The sequence below is a fragment of the Tenrec ecaudatus genome, chromosome 8, assembly GCF_050624435.1.
Source record: "Tenrec ecaudatus isolate mTenEca1 chromosome 8, mTenEca1.hap1, whole genome shotgun sequence".
In the NCBI taxonomy this organism is placed as follows: Eukaryota; Metazoa; Chordata; class Mammalia; order Afrosoricida; family Tenrecidae; genus Tenrec; species Tenrec ecaudatus.
The window spans coordinates 1,924,388-1,941,006 of NC_134537.1; positions in this window are offsets into that span (position 1 = coordinate 1,924,388).

Here is a 16,619-nt window from a genome sequence, read left to right on the forward strand (position 1 = left end):
CAAAGACTTTACAAGTCACGGGGAAAATATTGCTTCACTGAATACTGCAGCTTGTTGCCGTTTTTCTTCTAACTCTCTGGGAGGCTTGCAGGAAACTTTGGTCATATTCGCAGTTCTTTACTTAAGAACAGCCACAGGGGTTTCCAACATTCATTTCTCCTTTCATCGTGGCCTGGCAGCCAGGACCTGGGGAGGCACACAGCAGGGAGAAGGGTGAAACGCACCATCAATTTCAATGTGCAAAATCAAAGGCACGCAAAAATCTGGGTGCAAGAACTGTGGTTGGAGTTTGAAAATCGCCAGGGTCAATGCACCCTGAAATAAAGGCAGCATTTTACCCCTTTCATGTGTCAAGTAAAGTGGGTGGTGAAAGGTATGTGTCTTGCCAAAAAGTTCATAGAAAACTAATGTCAATATTATTTAACCCAGAATAATCACATGATTATTATGGGACTTGATTGCATAAAACCTAGATGGTGAATTGAAATGATTTTGTTTCCCTTTTCAAACAATTTAAATAAAACTTTAAAATGAATTCTCTTTGGATTAAAGTAAGAATTAACTAGAAAGCCTGTGGAGATATGATTTTCAACTACAGAGACCTTACCAGTTTTCATAGAAAAACTAAAAATAATTACATACATATAGCCTACTATCTTCATGAATTTGAGCAAGTTGTTAAACATTTAGACATAGTATATAGCTCTATTATTTTAGATGAGATAACTGTCTTTAATAATTGAGGTCTGATATATTTATTCTTTTGTCATCTAACACTGTGATTTTGTGGAAAATGAGTATATGAGGCTTCATTACTCTTTCTTGATCATGTTGGGTTTTGGCCCAGGAACAATAATTAAAATTCATAATCATTTGCTTATGGTATGAATTTGTGAGTATGTATTTTAGGGCATAAGTAGACGGGTTTATATACTCTGTGTATATGCCTGATTCTATCAGCAGATTTGTGTGTGTGTGTGTGTGTGTATGTGTAGCTACAATCGTGTTTAAAAATCTTGAATGTTGTTAAAATGTCAAAAATCCAGCGATGCCACATAAAAATCAGGATTCTAACTTCTATTAAAAATGGAAAATAGTGAAATATATTTTTTGAAAGAGTATGATCACCTAGAACGTAATAGTGGTCTCTTTCATGCATTTGCAGTAGTCCCCCAAGTCCATTTCTGGTCTAGGCTGAGGCTGGGTGTCAGTTACCATTGATCGGTGCTCTTGCCCCCTTACTAGACATGGCTGTGACCAACTGGTTGTAAATTACACTGCAGATGTGTTGGGAAAATCTGGTGTGTAAGACCTCTTTGGTGTGTTGAAGAGCAAGGATGTTGAGGACGAAGGTGCACCCAATACCAAACTATGGTATTTTCAATAGTCTCAAATGTATGTGAAAGTTGGACAGTGAATAAGGAAGACTAATGAGGAATTGCCACGTTTGATTTACAGTGTGTTTGCAAAGAATATTGGATACGTCATAGACTAACCGAAGAACAAATGAATCTTGGGAGAAAGCCAAAATGCACGGCAGAAGGGTGGAGGGTGAGACTTTTTCTTAAGGACTTAGACCATGTTGTCAGGGCACGCCGGCTCCTGGAAAAGGGTGCCAGGCTTGGTGAAGCAGGAAGACCCTCGATGCTTTGGACTGGCACCGTGGCCTTCGCAATGGGCTCAAACAGAACACCAATTGTGAGGATGGTGCCGGGCCAGGCAGTGCTCTCCTGTGCTCCTTAGGAGTCAGAACAGATTGGATGGCATCACCGCCTCCAGTCTGCCCTCTCACTCCCTTGACTGTCCAGGGTGCTCTTCCTGATTTATGCCATCAGGGTTAGGCCACCTCATAGGCATGGAGTTGCAAAGCAATGCAACCACAGTGCACGCACTTAATCTTTTCTCCTAATAAGGTGCTGACATGACTTTCTCCCATTACTCAGTTCAGCTGCTCACACAAAAAAGGGAGGTGGGGAAAGGGGTTGTGCATTTCTAGGATTCTTTTCTCTGCCCGGCTTTTCATTCCAGGAGAGCTGCTCATGGCATGGAAAACTAGACAAAACTTGGAGGAGTGAGGAATGTCATGCACTCAGTTATACTTTCTGTTGGTCTCATCTGCTAAATTCTCCCTCTCTCCCCATATTCCCTCAGATTAATCTAGGTTCTGATAGAGTTGTTGTTAGTTGCCATGTGTGCTGAGGCCTGCATGCTCCCTTTTGGCATGTTCCCTTTTAGCCTGTCTGCTAAGGCACTTCTGGGTGAGTTCAAACCACCAACCTTCTGCCTAATAGTCAAGCACATACTCATTGACGCCACTCAGGGACCGAGTGTTTCAAACGTCTTTATCCTTAACCCTACTTACCCGAGAAGAGACAATTATGCTGTGCCAACCCACTCCCTGCTGAGTATTTACCCTAGCAGCTGACTTCACCAGATCAATGCGACTCATTCTCCCAGGAAATGGGTCTAAGAGATGGAGACTGAGCTGTGGAAATCAAACTAGATGATCCTGAGATTCAAGAGTGATATTACCATTTACATATTTAAAATATTATCGTAAAAGGTGTAGATAACCCAAACATGTAATTTTAATCATTTTTAAGTGTCTCGTTTAGTGGCAGGAAGCCTTGGTGATATAGTGGCTGTGCTTTGGGCTGCCAGTGGCAAGGTTGGTGGTTCCGAACCGCCAGCTGCTCCTCAGCAGAAATATGGGACTTTCCAACCCAGTAAAGCGGTTCTACCCTGTCCAGCAGGGTCACTCTGTGTCAGCATCGGCTGGACGGCAGTGAGAGAGATAAGTCAAGGATGTGGCATTCATTCCCCATCTTGTGCAATTATCACGTTGCTTATTCCCAATAGACTTTTCATGATATAGCCACCCTTGAGCATGAACTTCCCATTACTTCCTCACCCCATCTCTGGTAACCACAACAAACTATTGTCTCAGTGTGTTTGCCTAGCTCTAGCATTTCATATGAGTGGAACCAGGCACCATTTGACCTTTCCTGTCCAGTTTATTTCCCCCAGTGTCATGTTTCCATGATTCCTGACGTCATGGCATATGTCAGAGTGCATTTGGCTTGATGACTGCATGCGTATCCCTTGTGTGCTCACAGTCCATGTTGTCCATTAAGTCATCTGTAATGAGCACCTTGGTTATTTTCACCGAACGGACTTTGGGGTACCAGTACCTGAGCTACCGCTTTTGAGTGTATACTGCGAAGGGGACGGCCTGGGTGCAGCTAATGCTGTTTCTAACTATACAGGCGGCCTCATTTCACCTCCCACGGCCAAGGCTGGAGTCCAGTTTCTCACCAGAATCTGTTCCTTGCAGTTTGTTTCTAGTAATGGCCTTCTGAGTATTATGGGGTTTTGATTCACATTTACCTCACACATTTCCAGCACAAGAGCTCTTAAAGTGTTGAGGAGCAGAGATGTCTCCTTGGGGGCTAAGGGACACCTGGCCCAAATGTCTTTGACACTGGACAATACATCAGGAGTAGCACAGAATGAATGCATTTGAGTGGCAGTGTTTTTGAAGGACATTGAAAATTACAGGAGCTTCCAGAAACAAATAGGTCTGTCTTGCAAAATGTCTAGCCAATGGAAGAAGTCCAGCTTGACTGTGAGCCTCCTGTCAGGGGAGACATCCCTGGAAAAGGACACTGTGCTCCGTGAAGTAGAGGTCAGTGACAAAGGGACCCCCTCCGTGGGCTGGATTGACACAGTAGCTGCAACAGTGGGCTCACACCTAACAACTGTGAGGATGGGGCAGGACCAGGCAGAAGAACGATGGGGCCATCTGGTTCTTTAAAACTTTCCAACCTTCAAAATGCTATGTGACCTTTCTCTTTGTCCTGCAGTAGGGACACGATAAGCTGGGGTTGATTTGGTGGCAGTGGGTTATGATATTGAGCATTATAAGAAGAATTTAATGCACTTGTTGGCTATCTTTTATGTTCTTTGGAAGATGTCTATTCAGACCTTCTGCCCATTTTTAAATTAGTTCTTTTTGTTGTTGTTCTGATTTTGCCATTTGAGGACCATATTGACCGAGGAATGGGAACGTAGCGGCAGTGGCAAAGGAACATGGAGATAAGGTGTCGTTTGACTTAGGAAAGCCGGGTGTCTTTGCAGCTCTGCGTTCTGGGACTTTTCTGTACTTCAGTATTTTCCTAGTGTTAAATATTTGATGGACACTCATAACATCTGGCACTAATAAATCTTTATTTAACAAAAATGATACAACTACATCCAATAAAACATGGAAAACTAAATACTTATATTTGACCCAATTCTTTCCTTAATTGCAATGGCAGGCATATAAAATGTAAAAAGCTAAAGGGCAAAGACTATGAAGAAGAAATAACAGAGGGTATGTCACTGGGGTTTTAGAAGGTGGACAGCTGATGTATAAGTAATTACTGATTTGCTAGAGTAGAAAGCATTGAAACTTAAATGCCTATAGGAAGAGATAGAACCAGAAGGAAGACAATTTGCCCTTTAGAACCTTGGCAAGGCTCAAGATTTGGAGGCAGCAGATAATGCCAAGAAGGGAATATGGGAGATAAGTGAAATACTGGTGTTCTGAACTGAATTCTAGTGCCCACACTACTAATCGCCAGAAAAGTGACCATGGTGAAACACACGCACTACAACACATATCTGTATAATATGTCACGGCTTCCTACAAAACAAACTTTCTTTTTTCTTTCTGCTCTTCCCTTCCCCCCACACACTAAGCTTTGAGCATTTAACCACTTAGAATATTTAGTCAATGTGTTGGTTACTCACTCTAACAGATGAACGAGGAGCCAAGCAGATGCAGTTATTCAGGAAAGTGCAGAGGCTAAAACAGAGCCGCCCGGAAGAAGTGCAGACAGCACAGAGAAAAGGCGAGAAAGAAATAGAAGAAGCTCTTGCTTCCGTGAAACAAGAACCTAGTGAAATACAAAGGAACTAGGGAATTCTAACATACTCTGGGGAATTAGAGATCCAAATAGAGGAAATTAAAGATAAAAGCTGTTTACTTGGGGACAATTTTTTCGGGGAAGATTTCCCAAGAAGTCGCAAATCAAGATGTATCAGGAATTTTAGAAGGAACAGAGAAATATAAAAGTATTTGAAAATCCTACAGAATGTCAGGGCATAAATTGACATAAAAATAAAAAAAGTCTACCCAGTGCTTAAATCAAACCCAAACCAAAGTGGGTTCACTGCAGAGTCCACTTAGACATTCAGCAAACCTGCCGAGGGTTTCTGAGACGAAAGCTTTCCAGGAGCTGACAGCTAGCTTGATCGCTCTCTCTTGAGCAGCTGGAGGCTTTGAACCACTGACTTTGGTTAGCCCAATGTCCAATCCATAACACCCCCAGGGTTCCTGTTTGGACTTCTATCACTGGCAGGCTTTATGGGAGCAGACAGCCCATCTTTCTCCCTTGGAGCAGCTGTGGGTTTGAATCACCAACACTGGTTAGCGACTTAATGCTTAACCCAGAGTGTCAGTAGGACTCCTCAGCACACAGACCACTTAGAGGATTTCATTTAATGAACGGCAATTTCAGTCTAAAGTTCTATTCCCGGTTAAACTTGTTCAAGTAAGAATACAGGCGTTTCTTAGGCATCAGATTTCAGCAAATTATCTTCTACATGCTTAGTCTCAGTAAGACGCTTCATGAAATGCTCCATTAGGATAGAATAAATTAATCAAGAAAGATAAAGATGTGGTCTCCGTCTCAGATGAGAAGCAAAGGAAAATTTCAAAATAGCGACTCAGTATGCATCGAGAGCAACCAGCACATCAGGGTACTCAGAGAAGAATTCCCGGGGATGCAAGGCCGAATTCATGCTGACCACGTGGGAAAGAGTATTGTGGTAAATATACACTTCTACTGGAAAGTCATAGGAGGAATTGGCTGTAAACAAATAGTAGAGTAAAGGAAATAATACAGTAACTTAACAAGGCAACTGTTGACTCTGAAACATAACAAGCAATGCAACAAAGAAAAAATAATTATAATATACTATTTGACTCAGTCTGGAATGAAAATGATACAACCCAACATGTAACTTTGCAATAAATGTATAATCACAAAGAAGGAGATGTGGGAAATATGTGTATTTGTATTGATAGTACTTGTAATAAACAGAAGTGAAGTGAAATGAAGGGAAGTGTCTGAAATTTGTATATCAAGGAATGTGAGGGGCTTCAAAAGTCCATGGGAGAATTATTTCATTTTTAATTCCAATCTACCTTCCAAATACTTTAGAGCCTTCTCCTATTGTGCACATTAGGTAGAAATATGGAGACAAAGAAGAAATTTTTTATAGTAAGATTGTTGTCCTTGAGGAAAGGGCTGATACATCTGTTTTACATGGTCTTAAGACTTTCCAAGCCAAATGCATGAATGTGATTTTTTTTAATGCATTTAAAAAAGTGGTCAAAGGTCAGAGTGAAAACATCTCTTCTACTTCTTTGTGCTACTGTCTCCAGTTCGAGGGCGTCTTTGTTTATTTTCGATGCCTACAGGGATAGTCTAAATGGGCTTAAGCCCATGAACGTGTACATTGTTGCTGCTGTTATCCTCCTTGATGGGTGTTGTTAAGTCAGCGCTGCATGTCAGGCTTTGCCCTCACCATGTCCTGATGTTTGAGCCCATTGCTGCAGCCGCTGCGTCCGTCCATGTTGTCGAAGGTCTTTCTCCTTTCGCCGTCCCTCTGCTGTACAAGCAGGATGTCCTCTTCCGAGACTGCTCTCTGCTGACAGCATTCCCGAAGTGCGTGCTGTCGTTGGGTGTCATCAAGTTGATTTGGACTCATTGTGATCCCGGGTTTATTCATTCCCATTTAATGGGAGCAGATTAAGTCCTTCTCCAAGGCCCCTCTGAGTGGGCTCCAGTTGCCACCTGTTTAGTTAGTTACTAGCCTAGAGCTTGAGTGCTTGCCTCCCCAAAGGAACCCCCTTCTGGAAGAAGGCATTGCCAAAGCTGGTAGATGTGCTGGGCAATGAGACTGGACTGCCAGGGAGTTTCCGTCACTCAATCAAGAGCCCTCAGTGAACGATGGCTCACAGGTGCTTTGCCGTGTTCCCAATCATCTTTTTAGAGAAAGAAGGAAATATCCCTGCTGTTCTGAGCCATTAAAAAAAATCTTTTCTTCCCAAACTGAGGAAACTATTCCTGATAGGTTCACTAATACTTGGACTTGGCCTAGACAGTGCGGTGCTTCAGTGGAAAGATGGCACAACTGGATCTGCCGAAGTTTGTACCCCCAGATGAGCAGATCAGTGGTTCTCAACCTTCCTCATGCTGCAGCCCTTTAACACAGTTCCTCATGTTGTGGTGACCCCCTGCCCCCCAACCATAACATTGTTTTCGTTGCTACTTCATCACTGTCATTTTCTACTGGTATGAATTGGGCAAAGGGGCTGCAACCCACAGGTTGAGAACCACTGTCTTAGAGACCTCAGCAGCTCCTTTTGCTGTGTTCCTCCAACTTCTTATGGTCTCAGTACACCAACTATCAATAGCACCCCAGTATTAGCACCAAGTGAAAGGCACTATATTAATGAGGATAACTTAAAAATGAATGTTTGTTATTTTGTACTAAGTACACAGCGAAAAGTTTCTCATTGAATGTTTTCTACGGGACATCAGATCACCCCTCAGTGTGGATCAACATCCCCATTTATGCTCTAGCTGTTCCACTCGTAATGATTCACTCTCCCTGGGCTATCCCACCCAAATGTCTGATCTGTCCCAATGTATATGTATTCTCATATACATAACGTTTGAAGTGTATAGTTCTTTAGAATGCAATTCCTTACTTTTTCAGCTAACCGGCTCTTTAGCTAAATAGTTTTTAGTTTCTGTTCCTTTTAAAGAATATCTCAAAGAGGATTTCTTTATTTCCAGAGTATCCTGTAAATCTGGATTCTTAGAGAATTTGAAATATTCTTCGATAACCCTTCTCTTCTTTAATTCTATCCAGTTCCATCTATTATGACCCCATCGGGATGATTGATAGAGGAAGCCAGGCACATTTAGTCATCCTAGTATCTGGGTAGAGGAGTCCCTGGCTTCTGGGGACGCGCTTGTATTTTGGCTCCTGATTTTTGGACTTTCTTCATTCTCCTTTTTGCCAGAGGAATTGTGAGTAATATTTATATCTTGGATGGCCACTTATAAAAGTTTAAGACCACAGATATTGCTCACTGCACTAGGACATAAAGCATGAACTTTATAAAGTATGCTGCCATTGATTGAATTTACCTATAAGACTATAACTTTAAATCTTCTAACCAAGAAAATGAATCTTATGAAGATTGATAATATCTAAGAAATGTCTGAATCTGTACTCCATATTTTAGTTTTCTTATCTGTGTATCTATTGGTCACCTCTCTACCCTCCTGCCTACCTTTTTTATTTGAGGGAAGTTATTGTTGCAAAAATGGGAATAACTTAAATGTAAGAATAATATAGAAACTGGCTTTGTGATCTTGATTCCACATTTTTAAAAAATTCTACATTTATATGACAGATCTGATGGTAGATATACAAACAGTGAAGAGCTCATTACATATTAATTGTTTGTTAATATTAAATTTCATAGTTTCATAGTGTGCATTCTTCAAGTATCTTCCATACAAAACCTCTGTATGGAGCAATGAACATTGCTTATTAATAAAATGCATTGTTTAGACTGTCACAATGCAGCTATCCTCTTCTGTAAATACTTTGCACATGAATTCCCTTAGAATCATAGATAGACGCAATAAACACCATGTAGGATTTTAAAGACGGCTTCTTACCTGTTGTGCAGCATCCCTAATTTACAGAAGAGTTTCTCCCAAACTCAATGAGATCTCTCGACTTTATTACCCACAAGTCTTAGAAAAGTCTTCAATATGCTTATGTCCTCATAGCCAAACGAGCATTTCAGGTTGAAATGCTTATTGTAAATCGCCCATTAGTGCGAAGGTGGAGACATCGAGCCACTTATGTTTCAAGCGGAAGCATCCCAGGGCATTAAGTAGAAGTGTACGGTATTTTAGGGTCTTGGATTCTGCAGTAACCTGGTAGCAGAAGGGGATCACCCTTCATTTCAGGCTATTGACAGAGGGCACTTAAAATGAGATCGAGAATGAAAAATGAAACCGAACACTAATGTCTCTTCTGGCCACTCTGCATAATCTAATGTACTTAAAGCACTTCCTGCAAAATCCTGCTGCTTTTCTGGTGTTTGATATTCTGACTATTTGTGAACCCTTGAACTCTGACAGAGAAGAGGGACTTGGAGAGACTGCCATCTGATCTGGGTTAGGAGGCGAAAGGAATAGCTTTCTGTCTAATAGCACTTCTCTCTGCTTAACAGTTGGTGGGAGATTAAAATGACCGAGATGGATAAAGCTGGTTTAAAGTCTGGGGACATTACTTTTTGGGAGTCTGTGTATATGTCCCCAAACAGGCTGGTTATTAGATGAAGAAGGATCCCCCCACCCCTTTTCTTTTTCTTCTTAACAGCATCCTATTGCTTCTTTCTTTCTTTCTTTCTTTCTTTCTTTCTTTCTTTCTTTCTTTCTTTCTTTCTTTCTTTCTTTCTTTCTTTCTTTCTTTCTTTTTTTCTTTCTCTCTAAGATTTACTCCAAGTCTTGAAGGAGAATGAATTCCTGCTATGTGACTGTCCAGCCAGGAACCTGGTTAGAGGCTGGCGTTCTGAATTCCAGCCATATTAATTGCTGAATAAAGACTATAATCCATCTCTCTTTGAAGCTGAGGGCTGATTTTTAGGCAACACATCAAAAGCAGAGCACAACTGAAGAGGGGTATTCCCTACCAGCACGGACTGACCCTGATTGACTCAGCTTGCGCCAGTCTACATGCGTTTACATATTCGCCCACCCAACAAAACGGATTCTGCTCTTCGAGAGCCAAAGCAAAGCTCATCCGCTGTCTTAAAATGAATCTATAACTCCTTGTGAGATGTTTAGATGGTTGCTTATTTTACTACCTTCAAAATGGAAACACCTAAATCATTCTTTTCTCACAGTAGAAAGCATCATGCTTGAAAGTTTCTCCTCTTTCTTGCTCATGTTTTGGCTCCGCCTCATATAAAGCCTTCAGTCTGGGCCCACTATGATTAATGACAAAAGCCAATGTAAATAAGCCTTTTCAGTCATTCTCAAAGTATTATAGCCCTTGAAAGCCTCTTATGAAATAATTTTTTTAACACTGGCTACTTAAAATCCATACCCAATACAGGTCAAGCAATTGTAGCCAAATTAAAAAATAAACAAACAAAACACAAGATCTGTGGCATACAACATCCCAACAATGCAAACACACACACAAACGAACAAGAGATGGGGAATTTATGATCAACGTGGAACTTTTTATCAGTGACTACTTCACGGACAGCTTTTTGTCCCTGCGTTTGTGCCATGGAGACTTTGTGATAGAGGATTTTCCAAGTATACTTAGTGTGCTACATTTGAGAAAGATTAACAGTATTCCAGATCAAAGGAGGATCCTGCTGCACGGTCTTACGAGATTGTCATTCACTCCCATTATGGGTCATTTGCACAAGATTTTCATGTAATATGAGCCATTGTTTCGATGGCAGTGATTTGACATAGAGACAGGGCCGAACTGCATCTCAGCGTCCTCCTCAGCTATGCTGGTGGGTCGGGGGTCGGGGTTTGGTCCCAAAGAACTTGCCAATCATAAAAGGCAACTGTCACCACGTCAGGGGTCAGCCCCTCTTTCCTCCATGCTCCTTCCAGCCTCGGTTTGAAGGTGGAAAACTGCTCGCATGTGCCACGATACCATGAAAACCAGACAATGCCTATTCGTCCTAGATTAGATACAGTTTAGCCTGACAAAGTTGCAGAGCCCTATTCAAACAGCCAGTTATGAACCCTTTCAGTGAACTGCTTTTCCTTTTTGTGCTTTCTGCCATGCTTATTTTTGATGTTGAAATAACGTGGAGTGCCGAAAAGTTATGCCTGAACTACATTTCATAAACGTTTCCTTAGGCTATATTGTGTTTTTCTAGTGATTTAGTTTCATGCCTGTGCATCGAATACATATTTATACAAACTCGTCACTAGCTATCCTCCTTTCTTCCTGCATGTTAGGTTTTTTAAAAAGAGAAGGCTACTATTGGTGCCTTGAGGTGCCTGATGATATAAACAAATTGAAATATCGAGTAAAAAATCCAAATGACTGTGATTTCATTGAACTAGAGGGAAAAACTTCTTAATAACTTCCCTCCAGTTTTGCTCACAATTTAGCATGTGCATGTATCAGATCTAATGGAAAAACTTTGCAATGGCTTATTTCAATTTAGCAAGTGAAAGGTAAAGAATGCAGGATGAAAATGAAATGAGCCGCTCCTGGCTCTAAAGACGTCTACATTGTAACATTCACAGTGAGAGCCTTTAAAATCTGTCCTGGAGCCTCTTCTGCAGCGTTTACCAGCACTGACAAGCTGTGGGCTGGTTTGGTAGGGCTCTTTCAATGTTTTAGATACAGTGATGTACACCAGTTTTCAGGCTTAAAAATTTGTTTTGTTTCTTAGCCAGATTGTGTGCTTATAAAGAGATTCACTAGAAATAGTTTTGAGTTTTTGACTTTATTTTTAAATCTCTGGCATCAAGCATTGTAATAGGATGGAAAGAAAATGCACGTGATTTCACGATCATGTTTTGAACAGGCTTTGAAATCAGAGAAATCAGTATTAGATACTTACTTTTAAAGGCTTTACTAAGAATTTACTGAATCTAATTGTTCTTTGAATTACATTTTCCCAGTCAAACCTTAAGTAAAACATGAAAGAAATGGCCTATTTCTTGCACAGCATGGATAAAACTTTACATTTTAGGACTGCATTATATATTATCAGAAGGAAGCTAGCACACGCAGGGAAATATCTTTTGAAATTTACTTAGAGGAATAATTAACAAAAATAACTGGGAAAATTGAAAATTAGATAAAGAACAATATTTCTCTTTAATTTTTATTTTGAAAAAATTCAAATTTACATAACCAGTGAAAGAATTAACAGAAACTCTGACAATTCTTCCACTTAGAATCAATACTTATTATCATTTGTTTAATTTTACCTCATTCTTTTCTTCCTAAATCATTTATTTGAAATTAATGACCTCCATAAAGTTTTCATTAGGTATTTTCTAAGGACAAGGCCATTTTTCTACATCAATGTGAGGCCAGAGAATGGAAGTATTTCTATAAAGTCAAGTAATCAGAATGCTTAAAATGAGTTTCAAAGTAGTTAGAGCTGAGGAAAAACCAAATACAAAAATACACATATGTTTAGCAAATGGAACAATTTTATGATCTATTGCATTGACGTGTTTTAAGTATAAATTCGAGCTATACATGTTAAGTTTGAGCTTTACAGATAAATTTGAGCTTTACATGTTAATACTCCCATTAAAATTCGTGGGCAGATTTTGAAAAATAAACACACTTAACTTAGCTAAATGTGCTTTGCTTTATGAAAGACACAAGCAACAGCGCCCTCTGCATTTGGATAGCGGATGCGGAATCTGTTTCAACAAGAGAAAGAGCGTTTCAACAATAGCCACTGTGGGCTTGGGGACAAATGATGTGACCGTAACACATTACAAAATTATATGGTAATATTTCACCTGGGTATACAGCATTTTAAAGCATTGATTTAATGTAAAACATCAAAATCTGGAAAACTCAATATTGCACCACTCGGCTCACAAATGACCGAAAGAAATAATCTTAGGCCAGATGAAATCGAAGACTCTCTCAGAAAATATATAAACTTGTTTCAAAGTTAAATTTAATCATATTATTTAGCATATTTTCAGAAGTCGGTTATAAGTAGTTGTAATTATCTTGTTTTCCTTTCATGCTTATACTTACAGAAATAGGACCTTAATATATTTTTGACTTTAGAAATAATCTAATGCTTTAAAAACATGCCTTGTATTTTGAATATTTAACTATTGAAGAAAACATAGCTAGACTATAGTATTTAATATGATTTCATTAAATGAAATAATATCAATTGGTGTTTAAATAAATTATTATGATAATTCTGTTTCTAATAGTCATAATAATGCTATTTATAATATACATTGATAATATATTGATAATATACAGATTCTGATATTACTAATTAATTGACAAAAATAATTCCTTAAACAAATAGCATATTATCCCCAAAGAGTTGTGAAAAGAAAAATTTCCACACATTTCATAAATTAAAAAAAAATTAAAACACATTTTTATAGAATTGAACTAAAATTTAAAATATATGATTAATTTTACTCTCTATAAGGTTCTATCTCATGACAACAAAAGTTTAATTTGTCTGAATACCAATATTGTAAAAAATAAATGTGCTTAGTAATAAAATCAATTCAATGTTAACACTTGAAAGGTTTAGTTTTCTGTGTTTTTGTGTGTGTGTGTGTGTGAGAGAGATTTTCACTTTAAATGAAATAATTTTACTTTTAAAGATATTTATCTAAATTATACTATCTTAAATTAAATTTGAAACTGTTTCACTATTAAGTTTTGAGGGCAGCTTAAATACTATATATAGGTCAAGGTTAAAATCATTTAGTAAATTATTTGTAAGTTTTCAGTGGCCAAAGGGGCGATTAAGACAGTTACCAAAGGGAAGCACACCACCGTGTTATTCTTCCCCGGTTTTAACAGAGTTCCAACGCCTACGCCACTGCTTTTAAATGGAACGCAATGGCACAAGAAATAGAAATTAACCATGAAAACAGCTTACGTTTATATATTACAAATATAGTCAACTCCTAAAATAAATTAACCCCCTGCACATTTACGATAGAGCAAACATGAATAATATAAATCAGTGCAAAAAAAGTGAAGCATGTTCTTTGAAATTATCCCTTGCTTTCAGTGCCAGGAAAAATGCTCTAAATTTACAAAGACAAAAAGCCAGTGACTCCGGGGACCATCTTGCTCATTTCTAGAGCAAATTAAAACAGTGGACGAATGGTGCAAATAATAGTTTCATAACTTCTTTGCTTGTGACTGCTGTAGTCATCGGGCCTGATTTGCAAATGCAGACTTGAAGGCTTCTCAGCTACCTGGGGCGAGAAGGACGGTGACTTTGGCCCTCGCCCTCTCGCCCTTGTAATCACCGCTCCAAACGGTGCCCTGGTACTCCCACTCCCCCCTCTTGATTGAACGCCTCATTCTGTGCTAACAAGGTGTCCAGGTATTTGAACAGGGCTCCAGTCAGAACATCGGTGATGGTTTTGCTCATTAAGAGTTGCTGCACCAGTTTGGGTAATTTGATAACTGTCTGAATTGCAAGCTGATTTTAAAAATCCCTTTCAGTTTAAAGAAGGATGCTGAATTTAAGTCAGTAGCGGTTATAGTTTTGTTTCAAAATTGACAAGGGGGATTGAGTATTGTCTGGGCTGGTATGAAATAATTTTCACAAGATTAATGAAATTGCCTTAAATGTCTAGATTTATTTTCTAGTTATTTTCAAGATATGGTTACAGATGATCCAAAAAAATTTAAGATTAAAAATGAAACAAAGTAAATATACTTCCAGAAGACATGATGAATGAGCTAGGATTTCCTGGAGGTTTAACGGGTAAAGAGAAAGGGACACAAGTGATTTCTTTAAAGATGTGAGAAAAAATAGTTATAACTGTATTTTAAATACTTTATGAAAAATAATATTAATTATATCTGTCACCCCTCCATTTTCATAAGTATACAAGTGTATTTTAAAATTACACTTTTGGTTCTTTTATGAGAAGTTATAATACTGTTTTACTCTGAGAGTAATGTAGAATGATTTTTTTCTTGAACAGTAATTACAAAGTGCCTTTCATTCACTTTGTAATAGTGTGGAGCTATATCGTGTGGAATAACTATTAAAATAATTTCATATACAGTGACTGTTTTAAATGGATTTTTAAAAATTTCATGGAAATCCTGAGAAGGTTTTTCATGAGCTAAAAGGCATTCATCTCTATCACAATGGCCATAACAATGTTAAATTATTTTATGTGTACAATCCATTTCTCTACATTTTATATCTTAGAAAAAAATTCAATTCCCATGTGGAATTATGAAAGCGGACTTAAGCACAAATCACTATTTATACGTTCTTTGGTTCAGTTTAAAACCTGGAATCTGTATTAGTGCAGATGTTAAAGAAAGAATATTTCTGAGAGGAGTTTTTCTTCCACTGTTCTCTGTCTAGGTTGTTTTATTCTTAATCACGAAAGACTGTTACTAAGTTTGGCAGCAGCATCTCCAGGGATTTATTTTAATTTATTTTTAGTGATTTGGACAGTTGCCATTTTATTCTAGAGATGAAAAGGTGGGGGATGAGATTGAGCTGAGGCTGGAAGTTTCTCCCTATATCGAGCAAAGGGCTATTTTAAAGTGATTTATGTGGCAGTTTTCTTCTGTGTCACCATTATGTCCCTGCTGCATGAGGGCAACAACGCGGTGCTTGCTAACATTTTGGTAATAATTTATTGGGATGAGATTTTTGCCTGGAGTTCAGCCGGCAATCCTTTTAACACCCTGCTAAAAGGCGTAAGTTCTCTACAGGCTTATTTATTTTTCACTTTGGCACTGTGCACTCACACAAAAACCTGCCTACATAAATCTGAAACTTTTCTTTTTGAATTGGAAGTTGAATACAGACCATGACTTGTCCATATAAAAAAATGCAGAAATAATGCCCCCCTACTGCGTAAGTATTTTTGTTTTTCATGAATCAAGTCCAAAGTTATTTAAATTAATTCTAGTCTCATCATCCTAATAGAAAATATATTTTTCCCTTTTAAAAATCCTGTTGTGTGGACATAATTTTAATGGTTATTTGACTAAGTTTCTCATACATTTTTAAATTCTGTGAGGTGAAGGGAAAAAAATACAAGAAAACAAAACAGACCTGATGTCTACAGTTTCATGCTACCAGGCTTTATCAATCAACATGGAACTACAGTTCTGGATGCTTTAATATCCTTATTTTTCTTTATACCTTTGAAAATTCAGAACACAAAGGGTTTATGTTTTATTGCTCCCTCCCACCCCACCCCTCCGCCCAGTGTTTACATTGAAAGCTGTGGAATTGATTAATCAATCCAGGGTTCTCTGAAATTTTGCTATTTGAAGTCTGGTGTTGTTATGATTTCGAAATTCTCCCACATATGTAAGCGGGACACATTTCTTTGAAAATAATGATTCTCATTGTTTGTGCATAAGAACAAGCAGATTAATAGTGTATGTTTGTTGTGTCAGACCTGGCTTAAGGAGTGAAAAATTAAATAAATAAACAAGCTTTTTAAAAAATCTTAATATCATTAACACCTGATTTCATTGTTCATCACATTAGAGATGTCAATGTACCTAGATATATATTAAATGACTTTTGTTCATATTAATGTAAAGTGGTTGAAAATTAAAAAAATTTCTTTAAAGATTTGTAGTGATTAATCAGATTCCTGCTTGGAAAATACCATGAATTTCATAGTCACATACCTGTAATTAAGATATGAGGAAGTCATAAATGGGAGTGATCTCTATTAACTAATGGAGATTTCAAGGTT